Below are 23,494 nucleotides of genomic sequence, written 5' to 3'. Positions count from 1 at the left end.
GGATGTTGCAGCATATGATCTTGTGGGCAATACTTAGATCATGTTTAAGGCGTCGTAGTTCTAAGCTTTCTAGACCCAGGATTGTAAGTCTATTTGTATTCAATAGCAAATTTCTTCCTCCATTTTTCCACCAAAATGTATCAGCCTACTTGCATCTTTAAACTACTCAGTGCAATTCCTTTTCAAAAAACGTTCCCACAAAATAATCTCTTCTCTCTTGATGTCATCACCCTGTCCCAAAGCGTCTTCTCTGTTTTTCAGGTGCTTTTAAGAAATAAATTAAATATAGCTTCCTGATCTGAAAAAAAGTTTCTTGCCCCAGTCTATATTCCATCTGGCAATTTCCTGCCTTCAAGGCAGACACACAACTGGACTTATCAAAATAGCACTCCTGTGTTTTCTTATGGTTCCTCTTCTTGTTTTCTTCCATTGTGTTCTTCACTGTGCAGGCAGATCTATGTCAGCATAAGGACCATCAAGATGAATTTTCTACTAAACAGCAAATTCAATTTCAATTTTTTTCCTCCAGTATTTAATTTTAAAGACCACTGACTTAATCCTATCACTACGAAGCTGGAAACTTGGCACTCAGAAAATCAGCATGAACAGACCCATACAGATCAAACACATTTAGACACTATTTAGAAGAGACATATTATAAAAAGCTAAAACAAAAATAACAACAACCCAGAACACTTTATTACTAGAAATCAACATCTAGATAAGCAGGGGTTAACACCAGAAAGACAATAAAGCAAAATACAATCTCCTAATAAGGAACTATCAACTCAAATAGTCAAGCAGTAAACAACAACCTTTTCAAGGAACTACCAAGAAGAAAACAATACAGTGGTATAGTACCTCTACCTACAAATGCCTCTACTTACAAACTTTTCCAGATAAGAACCAGGAGTTCAAGATTTTTTTACCTTTTCTCAAGATCCATTTTCCACTTACAAACCCGAGCCTCCGCAACTGTAACCGGAAAAGGTGGGGAGAAGCCTCCGTGGGGCCTCTCTAGGAATCTCCTGGGAGGAAACAGGGCCTCCAGCTTCCCTGTGGTTTCCCCAATCGCACACTTTATTTGCTTTTACACTGATTCCTATGGGAAAAATTGCTTCTTCTTAGAAATTTTTCTACTTAAGAACCTGGTCATGGAATGAATTAAGTTCGTATGTAGAGGTACCGCTGTACCTCTATCAATACTAACAATGTAAGCTACTGTATATTGAATAGAATAGAATTGAATTGAATTCTTTATTGGCCAAGTGTGGTTGGACACACAAGGAATTTGTCTTGGTGCATATGCTCTCAGTGTACATAAAAGAAAATATAGATTTGTCAAGAATCCTGTGGTACAACACTTAATGATTGTCATAGGGGTCAAATAAACAATGAGGCAACAATCAAAATTAATAAAAATCTTAGGATGCAAGCAACAAATTACAGTCATACAGTCCTAAGTGGTAGGAAAAGGGTGATATGAATGGTGAGAAAAAAGTAGTAGAAATAGAAGTGCAGATTTAGTAAAAGGTTTGACAGTGCTGAGGGAATTATTTGTTTAGTAGAGTGATGGCATTTGGGGGGAAAAACTATTCTTGTGTCTAGTTAGCAGAGAGCAAACCCCACTCCTTTCTTGCACTGTAGACATTATCTAGATGAGTAACAAAATGCCTGCCAGAAAAACAACCAAGCTCAGAAAATACCAGAGTCCATAGTTAGAAACAAATCACACAGCATACTCTCCCCCAGTTCTAGTTGCTAAGGTCTTTTGGATTCTTTATTAAGACTAAGTAAACCTCCCTCTTCGCCAGAAGTGTAGCATAATTGTTACCTAGGGAGCAATTGCTTTCCTAAATGTTGTTGAAAGTCATCCTTTACTATATCTCCTGTGTGGCAAATAGCTTTTAAGAAGCTTGCTTCCTACTGGGTTCTCTTAAATTTTCTTTTACTTTGGAAAAGATTGTGAAACTAACGTATAGTAATTAGCAATCAAATCATTCTCATGTAAGAATGGTGAAATACACACGTTAGTAATGTTTGCAGAAAAAGAACAACACTAGTTTATTGTCTTTTGTGTTTAGTTGTCTTTTGTGTTTTGTTTATTAATAGGCTGTTCTTAAGCAATAATCATCACTACTGACTCTTTAAATAAGTCAAAATACTCCAGGTTTTGGTTTGTTTATCTAGCTATGTTTATGATTTTGTGGTCATTGCTTTAATGTTTGTGCTTGCCTTGAGAGTCTTTTTTAAAAAAAAATTCTTGCATACTCTGTTATTGTAAATACAATCTTATGCATCTTTACTCAGCTCAGAAAAAAAAATCCCATTAGTTAAATTGGATTTACTTCTAGTTAGGCTTTGAGACTTTTCTCAATAATGATTACAGATAAGATACTTCTGCCAGCAATAAAAGTTTCAATAGTCTTTACTTTCTCATCTGTAGGCACATAAAATACACACATATACATCTTTCATTTTATGAGAATGGTGAAAAAAGAGAAGAAGAGGAAGGCTATACTCATGGTTTAATTGGAAAAGCAAAATAATCTTTCTTTAACCTAAGTTAAGTTTCTTACTGCCTTTTTACCACTGGCAATATTAGTATGAAACTTTTACCTGTTTTGAAGTGATAATACTGCATGGTAAACTTCAGAATTCCTTATCTTGATTGAAAATTGTAAATGAGAAAAGTTCCTCCTAGAGCCATCAGAGTAGATTACCAAAAGAATTAAAAAAAACATTCTGAAAAGGGAAAGCTGGATTTTTCCAAAAGGGAATGCTTAGAACTGGGTTACTTAACTCAGGTAATTACATAGAATAGGTTAGTTAACATTCACCAATACTTGAGAGAGATCTTGATTTAACACATTTTACATGGTAAAATGGTTGCCTTAATGCCAGAAGTTCCAATCATTATTCAATACAGTTATCTAGATCAGAAGTGGGGAACGATGGCCCTTTTATGACTTGTGGACTTCAGCTCTTTGACTGTACAGTATCTGTTTCTTCTTTCATTAGATTTACTCTTTTATTCATTCAATGTCTATGGAGGGGCCACCCCATCCCCATTTTTACATGCAAAGCTCTCAGAAGACTACAGATAAACAAAAATAGCCCTAATTTAAATAAGTGAGGCACTTAAGATTGAGTTCTTTCCTATAAACTCAATGACAATGGTGCAGCTTTGCTCCTACAAATATAAGGAGCAGTTGTGGGTTGCTATCGGTTGCTACCCTGGGTGAACTGGTAGCGGCAGCAGCGAGAGGCAGCGGGAGGCAGCAGGAGGCTCTGCCCATCCTCCCGGATGTCATCACGGATGATCTGTACATGTGCAGAAGCTTCTGCACATGCACGAGCGAAGTGAGCATACACGTGCACACATCTCCAAACCAGTAGCAAAAGTCAGTGAATCCCATTACTGATTAGGATGCTTTTTTCCCCAGCTTAAGAGGAATTAGTTTGGAAGGATGGCAATAAGGAGGGTAGTATTCAGTTTAGTCTAACACTGCCACCTGCTAAAGATCAGCCTCTGTTTGCAGTGAATAAAAAGTAAAACAGGCAACAGCCAGGGGTGGGCTGCTGCCTGGATGGGGTGGAACGCAGTGAGATAGCAAAAATGGAGCTCCACCCCAGAGCACCCAATTTGCACTGAAAGATGTTGAAAGAAAATGCAGGGCATCCTGCACAAGCTACCTAGTGATGACAACATGCCTACTTTTCCACTAGGATCAAGGGTGTCAAACTCATTTCATCATGTTGACATCATGTGACCTATTGTGACTTTTTTGATGATGCAAAACTATTTAACGCCACCAACAATGCTGCTGCCCTACAAAGCGACCGTGTTTATATGTCAGAAAGGTCAAACAATTGGCAACTCCAAATCTCAACCAACAAATGCTCTGTCTTACACATTGGCAAAACAAATCACAACACCAAATACAAGGTGGGACCTCATTGATGACCCTCACCCTGTCAAGGACCTTGGAGCACACATCTCTAATAATCTAAGTGCCAGAGTTCACCACAACAGCTTTGCCAAAAAGGCATTAAGGGATAACCTAATCTTGTGAAGCTTCTTCTCTGGTACTATTGTATTACAAATGAGAGCATATAAAACCTTTGCTAGACCAATTCTCAAATACAGCTCATCTGTCTGGAATCTACACTGCATATCAGACATTAATACAATTGAGAAAGTCCAAAGATATTTCATGAGAAAAGTCCTCCACTCTTCTGCTCACAACAGAAAGCCTTATACCACCAGACTTAGGATTTAGACAATTTAAAACTATTATGTCTTCTGTCTGACCCAAGCGTAGTACACAACATTATCTGGTACAATGTCCTACCTGTCAATGACTATTTCAGCTTCAACCACAATAGTCCACAAGTCCACAATTGATACAAAATTAAAATAAACCACTCCAACTTGATTGCAGAAAATACTACTTCAGCAACAGACTTGTCAATGCTTGGAATGCACTACCTGACTCTGTGGTTTCCCAAACCCCCATAACTTTAATCTGTCTACTGTTGACCTTACCCAATTCCTAAGAGATCTGCCGGATCTGCCATTTATTCGTATCTATTTCCTGTATCCATAATTATGTTTATACTTATATCTGTTATCTTATACAAAATAAATAAAACAAAATAAAATAGACGTCTCTTTTTCTTTCTGTCTGGCCCTATAAACAAGAAATTGTCCTTCTCTTTCCCAGGAGAGAGAGAGGGGGGAGGGAGGGAGAGAGAGGGAGAGAGAGAGAGAGAGAGAGGGAGAGAGAGAGGGAGAGAGAGAGAGAGAGAGAGGGAGGGAGAGAGAGAGAGACTAACATTTGACCAGGCAGAAAAATGTCATCACCTCCATTGCAGATTACTGCACTGAAAGGAGATATAGGATTGAACTGGTAAAAAGAGATGATAAAATGGATGGCAAGCTAGGAGGGTCAGAAATGTCACATTGTTGAATTAAAATTTGGAGGGGTAGATAGCCTACCATGATGACTGTTCAGGAGTGCTACCTACATATATTCATAAGGGAAATGCAGTATTCCACATGCAGCAATATATTGGAAGTGACAGGCCTGGTTCTCAACTTGCTTATTTTCTCGTGACTTATTCATTGAATAGGTGGTTTCATTTTTATTTTCATTTCCTTCCAGCACATCAATATTGAAGCTTGCCTGATTTCAAGCATATGTCTATTTTATTTTGTACATTGAGAATTTGTGAGTTGATATTGTTCTTCCCTAAAGACGGTTTCTTATATTTCTAAAGCAGTGAGCTTTAGATTGTCTGGGTAATCTGTTTAGTTGCTTTGCATTTCTGCTGCTGTATTTGGTAGTGGCTTTGAAGGTGTTGTTTGTATGCTGCTTTGAAACTATTTTATTACTTTTGATGAAGTGGGTGGGCGCATTGGAGGAAATGAAAGAGCTTCTGATCAGCATGCCTGATTCAAGCCTACATATTGTGCACTTTCTTTAGACTAACATGATTTTGATTAGAGAATAATGGCTTCCTGTTGCTTTTACAGTTTTTATGAAATATTTATGACATCAGACTAGTTTTAAAGTATGGCCTAAAAAGCAATTGGTCTACCGGAGAGTTGGCAGTAGTTATCAATCTTACAAAGTCAGGAGTACTATTACTGCTATAGGTGATTTGGTTGGTATTCTTGCTGATGTCTGAGTTAGGGAAAATAATTAGATGGTCGAGACAATTGTTTTGAGGATCCTGAACTTTATTGACACATAATACACACCTCTCATTTTGCTTATTCCTGACATAAATCTTGGGTCCTCAAACAGCACTCAAACTAGCTTGGGACACAGAAAAAGCCTACAGAGTTAGCTAAAAACCCTGCCATCTGGGAGTCTGATGGCCAATGAGATATATTTCTTACGTGGGGCAGTACAAACTTTTAAGTGGGGCCCAACAGAAAGCATAAAATAGGGTACTCTCAGCACCTCAGCATTGGTTGCCGATCAGTTTCCGGTCACAATTCAAAGTGTTGGTCATTACCTATAAATCCCTTCATGGCACCGGACCAGATTATCTCAGGGACCGCCTTCTGCCGCACAAATCCCAGCGACCGGTTAGGTCCCACAGAGTGGGCCTTCTTCGGGTCCCATCAACAAAACAATGTCACTTGGCGGGGCCCAGGGGAAAAGCCTTCTCTGTGGCAGCCCCGACCCTCTGGAATCAACTCCCCCCAGAGATTAGAATTGCCCCCACCCTCCTTGCCTTTCGTAAGGTCCTTAAAACCCACCTCTGTCGTCAGGCATGGGGGAATTGAGACATTCTTTCTCCCTAGGCCTTTATAATTTATGCATGGTATGTTTGTGTGTATGGATGTCTAGTTTTATAATAAGGGTTTTTTAGTTGTTTTTAGTATTGGATTTACATGATGTTTTTTATTACTGTTGTTAGCCGCCCTGAGTCTAAGGAGAGGGGCAGCATACAAATCCAATAAATAAATAAATAAATAAATCTCAGCCAATGTTCCCTCTAAGCTGCATGGGCGTGTGCCCGTACAGCCACCAGGACCACCCCCCATGCAGAGACTTTTGAAGCAGCTCAAAGCCGTGCAGTACCGGATCACTCGCTTGCTCACTTCTTCTTGGCTAAGATCGCTCACTCTCAGCAACGACCAGGAGGGCATTTCTGCCCTTTTGATTTAATATTAACCACACTACCACAGAAATGAAGATTTTTAAAGCATGGATTTATTAATAGTTGTGCTTTTGGTTTTGCTGGTTTTTTTAGTTTTAATAGTAATAGATTTTGGTTTTGTTTTATTAGGAAAATTTCCCCCCTTTTAATTAGGAAAAGGATTTTTAGTTTCTTTTAAGATTTTTAGTTTCTTTTAAGAAGAATGTATAAGGAGGAGTAAGCATGACAGCGTATCTGGATTTGTAAGAGGATAATGATATTAATTGAAATATAAAATAACAAAATAACATAGTGGGAAGGGACCTTATTCTGCCCCAGCACCGAGCCCCAAATAATTACGCAACAAGTTGTCTTGGGTGACATCTGTGCTCAGGCATGAAAATGTGCCGCTCAGACACTATACTTTTCCGCCCACACGGAAAAAAAATTAGAGGGAACATTGATCTTAGCCTTCTTTTCTTCTTCAATACCTTCGAGGCACATGATCCCCATTTCCCCCAGGACCCCAAACCAAGTGGTCCTGCAGTCCACCATTAAAACCATCTTTCTAAGCAGTCATCATGCTTCCAGTGTCTTTTTCCCACTCAAAACTGAACCCAGAAAGGATATATATATATATATATATATATATATATATATATATATATATATATATATCAAGAATAGTCCTAAAAATGCGAGTTCCAGGTACATACGTGAATGATGAGGCAGCAGCCATCTCGATCACCGGAACATAGAGACTTTAATAAAACCACTTAGCTTTCGTTAGCGTGCTGCTAACTTCGTCCAGCCAGCAGGATTAAGCCCACAATTAGGCTTACCGCAGGGGGGAGGGAAGGGTGTGGCCCCGTGACGCGGGCAATGAGCAGACTGAGTAATGCTTTATAAAGATGTTTGTCTCCCACGGCATTTTAAAAACTCTGACGAAGTTAGCAGCACGCTAACGAAAGCTAAGTGGTTTTATTAAAGTCTCTATGTTCCGGTGATCGAGATGGCTGCTGCCTCATCATTCACACACACACACACACACACACACACACACACACACACACACACACATATATATATATATATATGTTAAATGTTTTTTAGCTGGAATTTTAAAATTAAGGGAGACTAGTATAGATCCATTTCGGCCTTATTAGGCCTCATCAGCTAGCCACACCCTTTCTTTACTGGGATTCGATCTGGTGAACTCTGCATTGTAAATATATATATATATATATATTGGTTGTTTTACATTACTTAAAAATCCAAGTACCCTAAACAACAAAATGAAAAATTCCAGCTGTATATAGTTCACAACTGCATCCCATATCTGTGAACTTTGTTCCCACAAATTTTAAAAGCTTCTCTATCCCAGCCCTAAACTACCTTAAACAGAAGTAAGTTTAATCCTTTCTCTTATGCAAATTGTTCCACAAATTTCCTTTCTGTTCACCCAGTTATATACGCTAAGGAACTTGACAGATTAAAAATATTTCTTTGTGGACCTGTTTACCTACCATAGTTCGTTCCGTCCCCTCTCTGTTGTGCAGCTAAAGACAGCTATAAACATAAAAAAATAAATGCAATTTATTTGCAATTTAATAATTGCTTAATTTTTTGTTATTTCTAGTTCCCAACAGAGCACTCACACGCTCAAAACCAAAACCAAAATACTCTCCACTGGCACTTCTGTTGGTTTTTTTACATTTAAATCTCCATATGGGGAGAACAACATTTGCATAACAATTGAGCTCAGAAAGAAGCAGTACGTTTTAGTTCTCTGTTTATAATTTTGCAACTGCAAAAGTGTCAAGAGATGGAGAAACATTTCAAGAGGAACATGATGAATGTAGGCAAGAACTTCATATATTATGGCAATGGCAGATCTGGAGTAAAAAAAAAAAATCAAAAATCAAATGATTAGCCAGACAATAGCAGACTGATAACTGCATATGGAGATGGCAAAGGCACTTATTTAATTTATTGATTGAATTAATATCCACAACAAACAAGAAAATCTCCCAGCAATTTGTATTCATCCATAAAAATTCAATAAAATATCCATTGCATAAAAATAAATGTACCAGGGCAATAAACATAATTATATATTAAAAAACAATTAACTGATGTCAATATATAACCCCTAAATATTGTACCAGTCATTCTGTTTTTAATAGTTTACGGAAAGCTTTTAGGGCTTAGTTTTATTTATTTTATTTTATATTTTATTTTATTTTATTTTATTTTATTATTATTATTTATTTAATTTTATTATTTAATTTAATTTTGTTTAATTTTGTTTTTATTTTATTTTATTTTATTTATTTTTTTATTTAATTTAATTTAATTTAATTTAATTTAATTTAATTTAATTTATTTTATTTTATTAATTTATTTGTCAAACAATTATAGGGTGGTAATTTGTACAAATAAAACATTAGATAAGTAATGATAAAATGTAGCGATAGAAGACAATAGGACAGGGATGGTAGGCACAATGGTGCACTTATGCACGCCCCTTACAGACCTCTTAGAAAGGAGGAGAGGTCGATTGTAGATAGTCTAAGGTTAAAGGTTTTGGGGTTAGGAGTAGAAACCACAGAGTCAGATAGTGCATTCCAGGCGTTGGTTACTCTGTTGCTGAAGTCACATTTTTTGCAATCTAGCTTGGAGGGGTTGAAATTTAGTTTCTGGATGGAGCCTATTCAAGATGGAGATGCGCCAACAGAAGAAGCATACTTCTCACCCCTTAGTGCATGAAAAGATTCTGTCACACTACATCCATAGCAGAGTTGCTTACATCCATCTCTAACTTAGTATTCTCCATATCCAATAGAGCTTACAACTTTTCCGATAGCATGGCTATTGGGACGAAAATAGGCTGCTATCTTAAACTGACAACCAAAATCAGGAATTGCGTGGGACAATGCACCATTTTTAATTCTTTTGAATCCCTCAGCAGCTTTCAGTCCTATTTTATATAAGAGCAAGATAAATGCTTCAGTTAAAAATATATAATTTCTGAAGGCGGAATTATTTTTAACAAAAAAACTGTGAATGGAAGGTCTTTTTTTTCTTTGTATTTTTATAAAATCTGCAAATATACCACAATGAATGCATATTAAAAGCTAATATTCATACATTTGATTTAAAGAAATGAATATAAATAGAATTCTTTTATATACAGCTTAAACCCAAATTTACAACTGCATCATTAGGCATGCATTGAACAGAAATTTGAGTTGCAGAACTTCAGCAAACTGAAAAGATGCTATAGAAAACTGGTATCATGAATTCCTAGTATCTTCAAAAAATAGAGCACTTCATAAAGGCTAGTTTCCATTAGAAATAGCTGGGAAATCCACTTATTTTCATATTAAATATGCACATATATTGTGGAATGGAATGTCTTTTATTCACTAGTCCTTTAAAAAATAGTAATTTCCTGATTTGAAATATTTTATTCTTCTGATAATGCTACTTTTAAACCCATTTTTTTAAAAAAATTATGTGATTCTGTTATTATTGCTGAACCAAATTAGCATTCTTGTTATTTATGTGAATTTGTTTCTCTCATTGCTGAACCAAACTAGCATTCTTGCTGGAAAGAATGTTGCATAGATTTGCTAGGGTATCTCGCTTCAACTTATACTTTAAAACAATACCAGGCCGGTGATTGATCCCCGGCCCGTTTTGCCGTAGGGCCAGGGAGACACGGCCTCCGGCGCGGCCGCCATCTTGTTTTCGGCCGAGATCTTGCGATATTTCGTGAGATCTTGGCCACCTCCTGGGAAGGCTTTGGCCTTCCCATTGACGTCATCCAGGGCGGAGCCTGCAGCCCTATAAAAGGGCTGGGCAGGCTCCAGGGCTTCCTTTTCGTCCTGGATGACAAGAGGCGAACACCCACCCTGTTATGTCCCTGGCAACAGCAGGGGGAGCTATTTTGGAGCTGTCCGCCTGGTTACTACACACCCGACCTCCCTATCTTTCAGTGTGCCAGTGGAGGTCACCCCTCAAGGGGCCGAATAGGAATTTTTGGCGGTTGCGGTATTTTCTGTGACCGTTTTTTCGCCTATTCCACACACACACGGTTAGGGGGTGCTTCGCTCATGTTCAGGCTAATTGGCATACCTTTGGTCATTTGGGTAGGCAGGTTAGGGGTGGAAAACTGGGTGGTGGTTTAGCAACTGCGTGTTCTCCATTGGGCATCTTTGGGGATGATTGACAGGTTCTCTCCAAAGGCTTGTGGTGGAAGCAACCTGAGCAATTGGGGGGAACCTGTCTTTGGGTCCCGCCCATTGCTTTCCCTTTGTATGGGATAGACGGCGGGACCTCCCACATGCAAGTGCATGGCAGTGAGTCAGGTGAGGGCGTGGATCAGCATGGAGCTACACCCATATGTTGCCCCGGAAGTTTTTATGACATCATTTTCCGCCCCAGAAGCAATTGTTTGACCCTGCGGGTCCTTGTTTAGGGTTATAGTTAATTTATGCAAATTTATTTAAATAAATTATGCAAATTTAATTAATAAAAATGACCCAGTTTAAATCCAGCTCTTGTGTTCGTGTCGTTACTCCGCCTCTGCTGCAATACATACATACATACATACATACATACATACATACATACATATATATATATTATAATTAGTATAGAATTAGACATTATAATCTTTAATAAAGCATAGAGGATAAATACTGTAAATCCTTTTGAGCCCTGAAGGATATTTAGACCTCTGGAAGCATCCCCTGCATCACCTCCCCTTCAAGGAGGACCCAGTCTGACCCAAAAGGACTAGAACCCCTGGGCAGTGGGGATTCAGAACCTTTCCAAGGAGAGGAAAGGTTCCTGCTGCCACGGCCATCAGACCCCACCCCTCTTTAACTTTGTACCCAGAGTTCTCGAGGCACAAATGACACAACTCTAATTATCCTAATTCTGATGCATCTTGCAAAGACGTAACTCTGCAAAAAGCTGGGACCAAGTGGAAGGAAAGAGAAGTAATTGACCAACAGCAGGGTAGACACATTCAATGACAGTGATGGTGAGTGCACCATTGGGAAGCTTGCATAAAAAGGGTTAGGAGATAGATTGTCATGGAGAAAAATCTATCGACGTGGTTGCTAAGAGATTAAAATGACCAGATGGCACACAATGAATCAATACAGAGGAAGAGAAGAAACTTCTTTCATAAATATTTTAAAAACTTATTGTAAGTTCCAAGCCCTCCTTTTTATCCAAACACTTGTCAATAAAATTATTACTGAGCACTTTGAACACTCTTACTCTTTTATCATATTGTGCTTTTCTCTCTTGTTGCCTGGAGGCTTCTCCACTTGTACTTGCTTTCTTGAAGCAATCAGATAAATTCTTCTGATGTCAGGGCAGGTCTGTGTTAGCTGGTAATCTCCCAATCTCTTAATAAATTGGTCTCTCTTTGATGTTGGAGGGCCAAGATATTTGCCCATTTGCCCCTGGCTAAATGTGAATGGAGATGTCTTTTCTGATTAATATATATCAAGAACCTTCAAACTTCTGGCTTACTTCTTGTTAAAAGATACAACTTGTATCTCTTAACAAAAACTAATCTTTTTTGGCTTAGAAGTAATATCAGTAAGCTTTTTGTTAAATTAAAGTTGGTGATAAAGAAAAACATAATCCATGAAACCATCCATGACTTAATTAATAAACAATTAATTAAATTAATAAGACAATTAGATTTGCATTATTACTGTGACTTTGTTTAGATGAGCTATCTAGCCTGATGTTTACTCAGATGGTTTTTTCTGGATATGCTGCAAACAGGTACAATTTTAGGCAAGTAGAAGAAAAGAGGACAAGCAGGATAGAAACAGAATGGTAATGATAACTACGCAATGTTCCTCTCATACCCTGCATGTGCTCCATATTTTATACGAAATGGATTTAATTGTCAGCAGTGCATCAATCTATTCTCCTGCATATTGAGAGAGATCGATTTTAGAAAATTATTTTTCAGAATTTCTGGAGGCTTTATGAGGAACAGAACAGAACTGAATTGAACTCACTATTTTTTTTCTGTCCTGAAATCTTGTGTATATCAGAATAAAATAATTTTAGAAGTCATTATGGACTTTTAAGTGAAAGACAGATGGAGATATTACTAGAGATTCTGGTGGCCATCTGCAAACATGGGAAAAATGCCATAATTCTGATGGCTACAGTAACATACACTATCATTGTGGAATCATGGTCTACTTATTGAGATCCCTAGACTCAGATATTCATCATTAATTGCCTGCTTGGTTAAAAAAACCCTATAATGTATAGAGACAGCATATAACTTGTCTATATTTATTCAATTTTTTTATTCCGCCCTTCTCCTTAGACTCAGGGCAGCTTACAACATGTTAGAATAACACCTTTTTAAAAACAGAGCCAGCATATTGCCCCCACAATCTGGGTCCTCATTTTACCCACCTCGGAAGGATGGAAGGCTGAGTCAAGCTTGGGCCGGTGATGAGATTTGAACCGCTGACCTACAGATCTACAATCAGCTTCAGTGGTCTGCAGTACAGCACTATACCTGCTGTACCACCTCGGCTCCTGTCACATCCTATCACATCTTCCCAACCTATGTTCTCCAAATGTTATTGGATACAACCTCTACACAGCTTCTTATTTCTCCAGTAAACACATGGATGATGACCAGCGGTGGGTTGCTCGCGGTTTGGCCCGGTTCTGTGAACTGGTAGAAGCGGCGGCAGGAGGCACCGACCACCCATCTGGGATGCTTTTGCACATGTGCAGAAGTTTCACACGCATACACGAGTGCACACATGAACCAGTAGTAACTGGTTTTAGAACCCACTACTGATGATGACCAATGTGTTTTTAGAACATCTGGGAAAATCTTCATCTATATTAATAAGTGATAGAAAGCTAAAGGTGGTAATGAAATCTTTCTTTACTGATTAAATATACTGCTCAAAAAAAAATAAAGGGAACACTTAAACAACTCAATATAACTCCAAGTAAATCAAACTTCTGTAAAATCAAACTGTCCACTGAGGAAGCAACACTGATTGACAATCAATTTCACTGTGTTGTCAGCACATTCAACTTTGTACAGAACAAAGTATTCAATGAAAATATTTCATTCATTCAGATCTAAGATGTGTTATTTGAGTGTTCCTTTAGTTTTTTGAGCAGTGTATATTTTAAATACACAGTACTAATAGATTGCTGTTTTACTATTTTAATAGCTTATTATTTCTGGAAATGACCTAATATTGCTCATCCTGTCATCAGTTTCCTTACAACCCCTGACATTTCTTTCTTTTCCTGTGAAAATGGTGCATACATTTTATAAAACATGATACATTTAATCAGCAGTATGTTTTGTGATTCTGTAGCTATTGTTCAAGCTTGCCTTTGTTCAGTTGCTAGTTTCCCAAAATAAATATTAATACATTCACTTATTCAAAGTAACTGTTATGTTAAGAAGGATAATTATATGGTGCACTGGAACATTTGATAGGAATATAGGGCAGGTGGAAATATCAGAAAGATCAAAGAAGCACCTGAGGTTAATTATAAATTAAGAATTATATATAGGCAGAAAAATGTAATTATATCCAGGGGTTACTTATTTTATAAAGGGCTCAGTATTTTTTCTTTCATATGACTTCATTTTAAATTAAAATGCATGTCAATTCATTTCCATTTATGATTACTAACAAATAATTATTTATGTTATCGAAGTGAAGGTAGACTAATTGAGTATAACTTTTTTGTATATTATTAGTTATCCTTCAAAACATCAAGGCATTTTATTTTACTGCTTCTCACTTTTGAAATCTCATTAAAATTATCTCATCAAATTGGTGAGCAAAGGAAAAGTCTGAGTTACATCAATTTTAATTATCTCTTTATCTTGGACAAGTTTATCATACAAAGATGTAAAAAAATATGTGTTTTTAACGGATATAGAATGATTATCTGACACATAAATAAATATTAAGAAAGGGGGCGTGCATAAGTGCACTAGAGTGCCTTCCGACCCCTGTCCTATTATCTCTCCTATATGCCATATATCTTCTCTTCTATCCCTAAATCTTTTTTCTATTCTCTCATTGATTATTTTATCCTATATTCTCTCTTCTATTCTTTCTCTAATTCTATTTCTTCGAAGGTGCCCTCTATTATCTTCATTGTGTATTATTGTGTATTGGACAAAATAAATAAATAAATAAATAAATAAATAAATAAACAAACAAACAAACAAACAAACAAACAAACAAACATTAACACCACCAATTAATGCTAGATCTTTAGGTGAATCTGTGATGACACAGAATATGGCACAAAGGCAACATAGACAGCCGGCAGTTCAAACTGCCCCTTTATTGCTCCAAATTTCCGCAAATCTTCCCACATTTCTGGCAAGTCCCAGAGCAAAGTGATCCCATACATACACTCACTCCCCCACCGCTTTCAAGCTGCCTCAGGCTGCAAGTAGTCCAGCCAATGCTGTGAGCACAATGGCTGCAAAACAAGAAATCTATCAGGGCAAGTCAATGAGTCCAGGAAGCAAAAGAGCAAGGTAATTAATCCAGGAAACCAGGAATAAAGCAGGAAATCCAGGAAACTTCAAATATCAGCAACGGTACTGAACACTCTGGGAATTCAGTGTTTGTTCCTGACAAATTATGTACTGGTATTATGTACTGTGCTGTTTTTTATTATTGTTGTGAGCCGCCCCGAGTTTGCGGAGAGGGGCGGCATATAAATCCAATAAATCTAATCTAATCTAATCTAAATGCCCCTCCCCACAGCATCTGGGGATAATGTCTGTTTTTGCTTTCCCCAGGCTCCTAGAAGGCTCTGAAACCTGGAGAGAGTGAAAAACAAGTGCGCTATTGTGTGCTGGGAGCAGGGGGCATGTCATGCATTCATGCGTGCCCCCCCCTACATGGAATTATGGGTGTGGGCATGTACCAACATGCCCCCTGGTGCCCCCTCCCCTTTTGGCACATGAACCAAAAATGGTTCGCCATTAGTATTGGGCGAACTCACCTGAACTTTGCCATGAAGTTCGGGTGAGTTCGCCGAACCCGAACCCGAACCCAAACTTTTGCTTGCAGCAAGCCACTGCAGCATCCTTTTCTGTAAATATAAACAAGGAGGTGGGGAATTTCCCACCTCCTTTTGCTTCCTTTTATTTTTACGGAGACTCCTTCCTCCTCGTTTCAGCCAGCAAGGAAGTACTCTCTGTGATGTCAAAGCCCTGCCCCCGGAATCCCTTCGTGGGATTTCCCACCTCCTTTTGCTGGCAGCGCCGCAAGCAAAAGGAGGTGGGAAATCCATGATGGGATTCCCAATCTCCTCCCGGGCGGCATCGTTTCACGGTGTTCGGCTGAATCTGAACCTGAACTTTACCCGAACTTTTAAAAAACTTTTTAAAAATGCCAAACACTGCAAATTTCAGCACGAACCCAAACTTTGCAGGTTTGGTTCGCCCAACACTATTCACCATCACTGACCTATGTCATCATTCTCTTTCCTTTTTGTAATACACTCTAATTTTGCTCTATAGGATTATTTTTCCTAGAGAGAAGTGTAGGGATTCATTCTACTACTTGTTGTGGTTCCGTCTGAGGCCCCTCAGGGAATGGCTGATCTTCTGTCGGTTTCCAGCTCAGAGGGAGAGGATGAGGAACAGGAGGTGCAGGCAGACGAGGAGGAGGAATCCCAGGCTGAAGAAGAGGGAGGACAGACAGAGTCCCCCCAGAGGGAGCTCTCCCCAGCAAGCAGCCTGGATTCCTTAGAGGAAAATGCACAAGCCATAATTGATCTGTGACAGAGAAGAGCTACACAGCGAAGGGACCAATTGGCTAGGTACCTTCAGCATTAAAGAGGCAACAGCTGGGTTTGGGTGTGGTGCTCTTTGGAAAGGCTAAAAGGCAGACCCACCCTTCCTGGCTTGTGGAGTTTTATCTTTGAGAGTCTTGGGACCTGGCTGTGAACTTTGGCGTCTTGGAATCCTGGTTTGTGCCTTTGACTACTGAAACCTTGGGGTGGGTGTGCCAGCAAGAAGCTTGCTGTATTGTCTGGACATCAGGACTCTGCTGTAAAGTATTATAGCCTGTCTGTTGGGAAGAACAGGTTTTCCTCTGTGTTTATTTTTTCCAGCTATAAAGTACTTTTGCTTTTACCAGAGTGTCTGGCTGTTTTTTCCAGTTGGTGTTGAGGTCTGGGGGAACCCAGACAGAACACTACTGAATGCATTGGATACGATCCTTTTCGTTGAAACAAATTGGCCATTTGGTCACATCTAAAAAGCAAGCATTTACAGCTCCAGAGAGTACAGAATCTCATATGGTATCATCCATCTCTCTTCCTCATGCCCTCTCCCTTCTCCTTCCCCCTCCCTCCCTCTCCCTCTCCCCCTCTCTCCTCAGCTGTTGTCAATCCTTAGAAGCTTTGTATTATTGTAAGTTTAAGTTTTATTGAATTTATAGGCCACCCAATTCTTGATGGACTCTGGGCGACATTGACAGACTCGGGGCAGCGGTAGCATAGATTGTATATTTTTTGGGAGAATCCAGTGAGCAGAATGTCAGAATTTACAACTGGATAAAAAGACACCCACCCAGAATAACCTGATAATAGATAAGGATCTTATGGAACTTGGCAGCTTAATTTCTTTTGCATTTTGTCACAGGGGGAATTAAATTCATTACAGGAATTCTGTATGTGTTCTTACCACCGAGTTCTAGGAACAAAACTGAGTTCATGACACAGATATGCTCATAAAGGAAAGCTCTGTTAATTGATACACATCCCTACAAGAAAGATGAAGAATTGACACTAGACTGCTTTTCTTCTTAATATTTTCTGCAATTTTTGAACGTATGGGCAAGAAAGAACTGTAGCATTAAATGTGTCCTGAAGAACATCCTGAACAATCTGTTTGAAAAATCCATTAATTGTTTTTCTTACTAAGTATTAAAACCATGATACTTGCTAATAATCTGTTAGTTCTTATTCCTTCAGTGATCAAAAATGAAATATGCCATTCAAAAACTCCCCTTAGGATAGAATTCAAGATAATGATCTGTAAATGATCTTATTACTAAGTTGTCACTGCAAAAGAAAATGTGCAGAAGAAAATGTGCATTCCTGTTCAAAGAGAGAAAAAAAGAAAAAAAGAAGAAAAAGCTAGAGTTAGAATTTATTTATTTATTTATTTATTGGATTTGTATGCCGCCCCTCTCCGTAGACTCTGTCCGGCTATGAATTCTACTGGAATCCAGATCTTTAGGGAGAACCAGACATATAGTTTTCCTTAACTTTGACTATTCCTTTTTATCACAGAGGAAAACAATAAATATCAGGTTTAAAAACAGTTAATAATTATGATGAAACCAGCATCCCACTTGTTACCGGATAAGATAATGTAGTAACCATGGAAGCCCAATACAAAGTACACTAAAGATAATGTAATGGAATAAAAATGAGCCTTGGGGCCTCTTTTTTTTTTTTTTAAGTGATGATATCTGAGTAATCTCCATTAATACAGGCATGTAGGCAACTGCAGAAATATTCTTCTGTCATACCCAAGAGCTTGCTTGCTTTTAGAATTGATAAGTGAAAACAGACTTTATTTTAATACTTAAACTGAGTGCAGGCTGAAATAGATGCAAGCCATCTTCTGAAGAATCTGATCCCAAGTGTCTGAAGCTTTGAAGGCATTTAGGTGGAGTTCAGAAATTACTGGAACCAGTGTGTGTAATGGTTAAAGTGCTGGACTAGAACCTCAGAGACTACCAATTCTACCACTCCCTTAAGTACAGAAGCCCAATGGGTGATTTTCGGCCAATCACTCTTTCTCAGCCCAGTTCAACTCATAGGGTTGTGGAAAGAAAGACTAAATATTAGATTTCACCTTCCCTTCACTCGATGATATTCCAGAGAGTGCAAAAACTTGGGTTTGGAAGTTTTAAAATTATAATGTATATGTATATATTTTTTGAATTTTAAAATTATTATTTATTTATTTTAACAAAATTATTTATTTATTTTTTAAAAAATCTCCAGATAAACATGGATGGATTCTTGCCCCCAAGCGTTTGGAGTTTCCATGTCTTCCATGGGAGCTCTGAGGGAAACATTGCAATGCTGAGACCTTGGCTACACCTTCCTAAAGGAGAATCCTTGAAGATGTGTCCTGTTCCAGTTTCATTGGACATTGCTTACCGTATTACCCCTAAAACCTTTGCACAATAAAATATTTGGGGTGCTGAATAGCCGTGAGAAATAAGAATGCATTTTGACAAATAATTGGAACTGAAAGCATCAAACACTTATGTTTTTTTCTTGAATTTCAGAAACTGCTCATTTTGAAATTAAAAAAAAAAAAATCCTGCCCATAAAAATAAGAAATCAGTGGAAAGAGCTGGACTGAGACCCCCCTCATCTTTATACTCCATTTTCCTCTTCGCACACATTTTCAAATCAATAGCATATTATCACGTACTGAAATAATTCAGAAAAATTACACCCACACCAATTTTATAATTACAAATTGGTTCTTTAAAAAGCCTTCTCTTCCATTTGACTGAACTATATTGGGTTGAAAATAAATATTTTTTACTAGTGTGAAAAAAGGTGTAATATACTGAGCCTGGTTATAATAATAATTATCAACCTTTTTAAACAGATAATGTGTGAATCAAGAGTAAAACCTTTCTTTTGGCCTTAACAATGGCTGAGACAGCCTTAGGAGAGGTCAGGTCACATAAAGCTTTTGCTGGCATCATATCTGAAATGAAATTGTCAAATACAAATGCAGCACTTGGCTTATGAGTACTATCTGTTCTCATATCTGAGCTGCTGAATTGCTTCCTGATAATTAGATAGTCAGTTCTGATTTTCTGAAAGTTGGCTGATGCATGGGGCAAGAGCTGATGAACTAGACATCAGACATGGTCAATAGTATGTTTATTAGTACAAGTGTCCTTGGGGTTATTGTGCTTGAAGGCGGGGGTGAGATGGGGTGGGGCTGAAACTGTCCGGAACAGCTATAAAATTTTCTCTTGAATGTCACAGCTTATGAAGGATATCACACAAAGCTCGGTATATCCCCACAACAGTCATTGAAGCACCTGCTGTTGCTCTTTTAATGATTTCTGCTTTGCTTTTAAAAAAATAAAAATTCTCTGGGATAAGTTTAGTGTCTGCAGATATTTTGCTCTGGAAGTTTCAGAATTATTTTGCTAGATGATATGTGAAATATACCACCTATATGTCTTGCTCAGAGACATACAAAAGAAAAGAGAGTTTGTTAAATGATGTGTGAATGAACTGTTGTGGAATCAACAATTTAACCCAATTTTGGGGTGTTTTCTTTTTTTATTGTTTTTTTGATGATTATAACTGATATTTTGATCATGTTGTTTCTTCTGGTCCTATCATTCATATTAAGAAAAATAAAATGCCTGGCATTTAGAATGGTATGCAATGCTCTTCAAGGAAACCATGTATAGGTAGTCCTTGACTTACAAGAATTCATTTAGTGACTTATGGCCATTTTTCACACTTAACAACTATTGCAGCATCCCCATAGTCATGTGATCAAAATTCAGATGTTTGGCAACTGGTTCATAAATAAGACGGTTGCAATGTCCCATGATCCTATGATCATCTTTTGCAAACTTCTGACAAGCAAAGTCAATGGGGAAGCCATATTTCCTTAACAACGATGTTACTAGCTTAACAACTGCAGTGATTCACTTAACAACTGTGGAAGGAAAGGTCATAAAACAGGGCAAAATTAACTTAATAAAAGTTTCATTTAGCAACAGAAATGTCTGGCTCAAATGTGGTTGCAAGTTGAGAGCTACTTGTACAGTAGCTGAATATTTGTCAAGCAATGGCTGCATGTGTGTACCTTTGAAATTCATTCAATAATCATTTAGTGGGCAAAGCAAACCATTATATAGTGATACCTTGTCTTACAAACTTAATTGGTTCCGGGATGAGGTTCTTAAGGTGAAAAGTTTGTAAGACGAAACAATGTTTCCCATAGGAATCAATGGAAAATGATTAATGTGTGCAAGCCCAAAATTCACCCCTTTTGCCAGCCGAAGCACCCGTTTTTGCGCTGCTGGGATTCCCCTGAGGCTCCCCTCCATGGGAAACCCCACCTCGGGACTTCTGTGTTTTTGTGATGCTGCAGGGGAATCCCAGCAGGGAAATCCCAGCATCGCAAAAACGAGCGCTTCGCTGGCAACGGAAGTTCGGAGGTGGGGTTTCCCAGTGAAGGGAGCATCAGTGAAATCGAAGCATTGCAAAAACACAGAAGTCCTCGAAATCCCACCTCCAGACCGCTGTGTTTTTGCGATGCTGCGATTTCACTGAGGCTCTCCTCGCTGAGAAACCCCACCTCCAGACTTCCGTTGCCAGCGAAGCGCCCATTTTTGTACTCCTGGGATTCCCCTGCAGCATCACAGAAACACAGAAGTCCGGAGGTGGAGTTTCCCATGGAGGGGAGCCTCAGGGGAATCCCAGCAGCGCAAAAATGGGCCCTTTGGCTGGCAACTGAAGTCCGGAGGCAGGGCATCCCAGTGGTGGCGGCTTGGGTTTGTAAGGTGAAAATAGTTTGTAAGAAGAGGCAAAAAAAATCTTAAACCCCGGGTTTGTATCTCCAAAAGTTTGTGTGACAAGGGGTTTGTAAGACGAGGTATCACTGTATATATATGTATGTATGTAATGTACAAAACCTTCCAGTCTACAGATAGATATGTCATTTCAGATAATTCTGTGTTCTTACTTTCTAGATATACCAAGCTAGCCATTCTGGAAGTGGTTTGGCAGTTTTCCAGTCATTTATTCCAAAATTACTACCATTAAATTCTGACATATCTTTTAGATTTATTTTCATATATCTGGGTTAGAAGCATTTCTTTCATGAAATCCACGCTCCTCATGTGGCTTTGTTAGGCCTCTGCTGACAGCTGGGCTTTCAAACTGTTCATCTGCCTTTTCATTTATTAATTCATTTGCATACCACCTTTTATCAAAAAGCCATGCATTGCTGCCTTTTGAAGTACAGATGGAAGTAAAATGTAACTCACTGTTTCATAAATTCTTTCCCATTATAGTAATGTAACAGAAGCAAAATGGCTTTTGCAGAACCTTGAGGGATGGGAGTGGAGAAGAGGCAAACATGATGCCAGCTGTGACTTCCTCCCCAAAATCTGGGACACTAATTGTGTACTGAATCAGCAAATGCTCTTGCAACTGTTTCATTGTTCTTTTTTGATAGGGACCAGATAATCAAGGGCACTGATTTAATGCGAGGTTTTGAATTTAGGACAAACAGATCATTCAGCTTTAAGGAGCAATGCAGCAAGGAAATTCCCAGCTGATAAGTAATAATAATAATTCATGAGCAGAACTGAAACACATCTTGTCAGGATTTAAATCATAACCTCTTTTCTCTATTAACTGGACTTTTTTCTCTCCTTCCAGCATGCATCCTGCAGCAAAGGGCAAGGAATTAACAGGAGAACACCTTGTTTTCTTTCATGCGTTTTGATTAGAAGGGCACAAAAGGTAGCTCAGTGAGCAATGTTAAAATGTCTTTGGCATTACGGGAAAGAAAATTACCCTTGGTAATTGAATTTTTAATGGGAGCAGGGAAAGAGAAAAATACAGCCACAGAACTAGTCTTGTGTGCTCTTCTTTCTGTGATTTCAGATAGATTTTCAGAATGTCATATTACCAGGGAAAAGTCAAATATGTATTTCAAATTTGGATATAGTAGAAAACATTTTTCTTCTATAAATGCCTCTTGATACATTTTCAGATGTATCAAGATGCAGTGATCATTTGGGGGCCTTTCTGTTGAAATAAAAGGAGACGAGAGAGATACTTTCTCATTCATGTCTTAGAAATCATGGGGACTTTAAGATAGAATAGGATGGCATCAAGTTCCATCCCATGGGCAGGGTAAGCAGCCAAGCTTGTTCTTTGTTGCAGAAAAATAACTTTAGACTGTTAGGTAGAAAATTTGCATAATCAGAGGATGTGCCATGTCTTGATGCGTAGTAATTGTCAGATACAAATGTAATTATTGAAACATGGGACCTAGTTTAGGTTGTTGTTGCCGGACTATTTCAAACAGCTAATTCATACAGATTGATTTGTCTGGTTGAAAATGTATACATGGTCATGTTTGGATGTAGCTGTTGTGGCAATTGGCCTAGTTGGGGATAATATGGTTTGCTGTGCTCAGTTTCTGTGCAGAAAATGCTATTTGTGAGGATGAGGAAACATCCATCTGCATTATTAACTGTCATAGTCCAATAATATTTTCACTGAGATATTACACTAGAACAGTGCTTCTCAATTATTTTCTGTTATGCTCCCCACTAGGAATCAGTAAACATTTCATGTCCCCCAACTCTCCAATCTGGGCCCCAATGGAATTTTAGTGTTAACATTTATTATTTTATTTATTATAAGCTGCAAGCTGGGGAAGGCTACACTACCCACTTACCTGGGAGTGAGTCCCACAGAACTCAGTGGAGCCTGTTTTTGGGGAATCAATTGAGAGGGAGCACACATATTCCCTGGGGGTTGCATGCACCGTCCCTGGCATCGCTATGCCCCCCCACCCCCAGTGGGGCCCACTCCACTATTTGAGAAGCACTGCACTAGAATAAGTTATGAATTGTGTTCTGAGGTACACCCAATTGTTTTTATTTTAAATTATTTTGCTTCTCTATATTCACTGTGGTAGAGTAGATGACTCCATAGAATCCACTCTCACGATAACTGA

Source organism: Erythrolamprus reginae, chromosome 1, assembly GCF_031021105.1.
Source record: "Erythrolamprus reginae isolate rEryReg1 chromosome 1, rEryReg1.hap1, whole genome shotgun sequence".
Classification (NCBI taxonomy): domain Eukaryota; kingdom Metazoa; phylum Chordata; class Lepidosauria; order Squamata; family Dipsadidae; genus Erythrolamprus; species Erythrolamprus reginae.
Note: the sequence above shows the minus strand (reverse complement) of the source record.